General features: G+C 46.5%; 1 non-coding gene across 1 annotated transcript; it reads right to left on the bottom strand.

The window, feature by feature from the left end:
* Positions 1-2,810: 2,810 nt before the first annotated feature.
* Positions 2,811-2,885, bottom strand: Trnaw-cca (transfer RNA tryptophan (anticodon CCA)). Its single transcript has one exon. It is a non-coding gene; the product is annotated as a tRNA-Trp (tRNA).
* Positions 2,886-3,976: the final 1,091 nt, after the last annotated feature.

Genomic DNA, 3,976 nt, shown 5'->3' with positions numbered 1-3,976 from the left:
CTTACAAATAAAGAAATAAAATCGAGCTAGTATCTGATATGCAACTGTATACGAAGTGGCTTGATATTTCAGTCTGAGTCTTAAAACCATACTGCACTGAAATTATAATATACGTTTCTATTCAGCGACATGGCACGCCAACAGACGTGTTGCTGTTGTGATCTTGTCCGAAGATCGGTTTGATGCTTGATAGTCTTTCCTGTGGATCGGTTTGAGGCATAATACTCTTTCATGTGCACGACTCTTCATCTCAGAATAACTACTGCAACCTACATCCACTTGAAACAGCTAACCTGTAAACAGATCTTGGTCTCCTTGTACAATTTCAATCAAACTCGTCCGCAGCTCGTGGTCGTGCGGTAGCGTTCTCGCTTCCCACGCCCGGGTTCCCGGGTTCGATTCCCGGCGGGGTCAGGGATTTTCTCTGCCTCATGATGACTGGGTGTTGTGTGATGTCCTTAGGTTAGTTAGGTTTAAATAGTTCTAAGTTCTAGGGGACTGATGAACATAGATGTTAAGTCCCATAGTGCTCAGAGCCATTTTTCAATCAAACCCCCCTCCTCCTCTACCTTCTATTCCTCTTCTTCCTCCTCCTTCTCCTCCTCCTCCCTCCCATATATATATATATATATATATATATATATATATATATATATATACCCTCAACGACAGATCTGTACCTACAGATTGGAAAATTGCGCAGGTCGCACCAGTGTTTAAGAAGGGTAGTAGGAGTAATCCATCGAACTACAGACCTATATCATTGACGTCGGTTTGCAGTAGAGTTTTGGAGCATATACTGTACTCAAACATTATGAATCACCTCGAAGGGAACGATCTATTGATACGCAATCAGCATGGTTTCAGAAAACATCGTTCTTGTGCAACGCAGCTAGCTCTTTATTCGCACGAAGTAATGGCCGCTATCGACAGGGGATCTCAAGTTGGTTCCGTACTTCTAGATTTCCGGAATGCTTTTGAAACCGTTCCTCACAAGCGACTTCTAATCAAGCTGCGGGCCTATGGGGTATCGTCTCAGTTGTGCGACTGGATTCGTGATCTCCTGTCAGGAAGGTCGCAGTTCGTAGTAATAGACGGCAAATCATCGAGTAAAACTGAAGTGATATCAGGTGTTCCCCAGGGAAGCGTCCTGGGACCTCTGCTGTTCCTGATCTATATAAATGACCTGGGCGACAATCTGAGCAGTTCTCTTAGGTTGTTCGCAGATGATGCTGTAATTTACCGTCTAGTAAGGTCATCCGAAGACCAGTATCAGTTGCAAAGCGATTTAGAAAATATTGCTGTACGGTGTGGCAGGTGGCAGTTAACGCTAAATAACGAAAAGTGTGAGGTGACCCACATGAGTTCCAAAAGAAATCCGTTGGAATTCGATTACTCGATACAGTAGTACAATTCTCAAGGCTGCCAATTCAACTAAGTACCTGGGTGTAAAAATTACGAACAATTTCAGTTGGAAAGACCACATAGATAATATTGTGGGGAAGGCGAGCCAAAGGTTGCGTTTCATTGGCAGGACACTTAGAAGATGCAACAAGTCCACTAAAGAGACAGCTTACACTACACTCGTTCGTCCTCTGTTAGAATATTTCTGCGCGGTGTGGGATCCTTACCAGGTGGGATTGACGGAGGACACCGAAAGGGTGCAAAAAAGGGCAGCTCGTTTTGTATTATCACGTAATAGGGGAGAGAGTGTGGCAGATATGATACGCGAGTTGGGATGGAAGTCATTAATGCAAAAACGCTTTTCGTCGCGGCGAGATCTATTTACGAAATTTCAGTCACCAACTTTCTCTTTCGAACGCGAAAATATTTTGTTGAGCCCTACCTACATAGGTAGGAATGATCATCAAAATAAAATAAGAGAAATCAGAGCTCGAACAGAAAGGCTTAGGTGTTCGTTTTTCCCGCGCGCTGTTCGGGAGTGGAATGGTAGAGAGATAGTATGATTGTGGTTCGATGAACCCTCCGCCAGACACTTAAATGTGAATTGCAGAGTAATGATATAGATGTAGAATTGCTAACAAACTGGCGTTATCTTAATGCCTCAGAATGTGTCCTATCAGCCGATTCCTTCTTTTAGTCACACTGAGCCACTAATTTCATTTTCGATTCAGTACATCTGTTGTGGATTGGCAAGAGAGCCAACCCACTATGAGAGGAAGCCGAAAGGCACGCGTTTTAGCTCACGCAGGCTGGCGTGAGGTCTGAAACAGGACAAGGAAGTTAGACTTTAGCAAAAAAGGACGTAGCTGTTGGAATACTTAACTTTAATCCATAAATGGTGAACATCGCTCTTGACGGTACATGTTTTACAGCATCAATAGTAACTGGTAATGGCGCCTTGCTAGGTCGTAGCAAATGACGTAGCTGAAGGCTATGCTAACTATCGTCTCGGCAAATGAGAGCGTAATTTGTCAGTGAACCATCGCTAGCAAAGTCGGCTGTACAACTAGGGCAAGTGCTAGGAAGTCTCTGTAGACCTGCCGTGTGGCGGCGCTCGGTCTGCAATCACTGATAGTGGCTACACGCGGGTCCGACGTATACTAACGGACCGCGGGCGATTTAAAGGCTACCACCTAGCAAGTGTGGTGTCTGGCGGTGACACCACAACATCATCAGTTATTCGATATACACATCCAGTGTTCAGCACTTTTCTGTAGCATCGCATCTCAAAAGCTACCATTCTCTCCTTACCTGAACTACTTATCTTCCATGTTACACATACACACAAGGCTACACTACAGACAAACACCTATAGAAATTGAAACTTCCTGGCAGATTAAAACTGTGTGCCCGACCGAGACTCGAACTCGGGACCTTTGCCTTTGGCGGGCAAGTGCTCTACCAACTGAGCTACCGAAGCACGACTCACGACCGGTACTCACAGCTTTACTTCTGCCAGTACCTCGTCTCCTACCTTCCAAACTTTACAGAATCTCTCCTGCGAACCATTCAGAACTAGCACTCCTGAAAGAAAGGATATTGCGGAGACATGGCTTAGCCACAGCCTGGGGGATGTTTCCAGAATGACATTTTCACTCTGCAGCGGAGTGTGCGCTGATATGAAACTTCCTGGCAGATTAAAACTGTGTGCCCGACCGAGACTCGAACTCGGGACCTTTGCCTTTCGCGGGCAAGTGCTCTACCAACTGAGCTACCGAAGCACGACTCACGACCGGTACTCACAGCTTTACTTCAGCCAGTACCTCGTCTCCTACCTTCCAAACTTTACAGAAGCTCTCCTGCGCACCATGCAGAACTAGCCATGTCTCCGCAATAGCCTTTCTTTCAGGAGTGCTAGTTCTGCATGGTTCGCAGGAGAGCTTCTGTAAAGTTTGGAAGGTAGGAGACGAGGTACTGGCAGAAGTAAAGCTGTGAGTACCGGTCGTGAGTCGTGCTTCGGTAGCTCAGTTGGTAGAGCACTTGCCCGCGAAAGGCAAAGGTCCCGAGTTTGAGTCTCGGTCGGGCACACAGTTTTAATCTGCCAGGAAGTTTCATATCAGCGCACACTCCGCTGCAGAGTGAAAATCACATTCTGGAAACATCCCCCATGCTGTGGCTAAGCCATGTCTCCGCAATATCCTTTCTTTCAGGAGTGCTAGTTCTGCATGGTTCGCAGGAGAGCTTCTGTAAAGTTTGGAAGGTAGGAGACGAGGTACTGGCAGAAGTAAAGCTGTGAGTACCGGTCGTGAGTCGTGCTTCGGTAGCTCAGTTGGTAGAGCACTTGCCCGCGAAAGGCAAAGGTCCCGAGTTCGAGTCTCGGTCGGGCACACAGTTTTAATCTGCCAGGAAGTTTCGTATCAGCGCACACTCCGCTGCAGAGTGAAAATGTCATTCTGGAAACATCCCCCAGGCTGTGGCTAAGCCATGTCTCCGCAATATCCTTTCTTTCAGGAGTGCTAGTTCTGCATGGTTCGCAGGAGAGCTTCTGTAAAGTTTGGAAGGTAGGAGACGA

This window comes from Schistocerca serialis, chromosome 3, assembly GCF_023864345.2.
Source record: "Schistocerca serialis cubense isolate TAMUIC-IGC-003099 chromosome 3, iqSchSeri2.2, whole genome shotgun sequence".
In the NCBI taxonomy this organism is placed as follows: Eukaryota; Metazoa; Arthropoda; class Insecta; order Orthoptera; family Acrididae; genus Schistocerca; species Schistocerca serialis.
The sequence above is the reverse complement of the archived record's forward strand: the minus strand, read 5'-3'. Positions and strand labels throughout refer to the sequence as shown.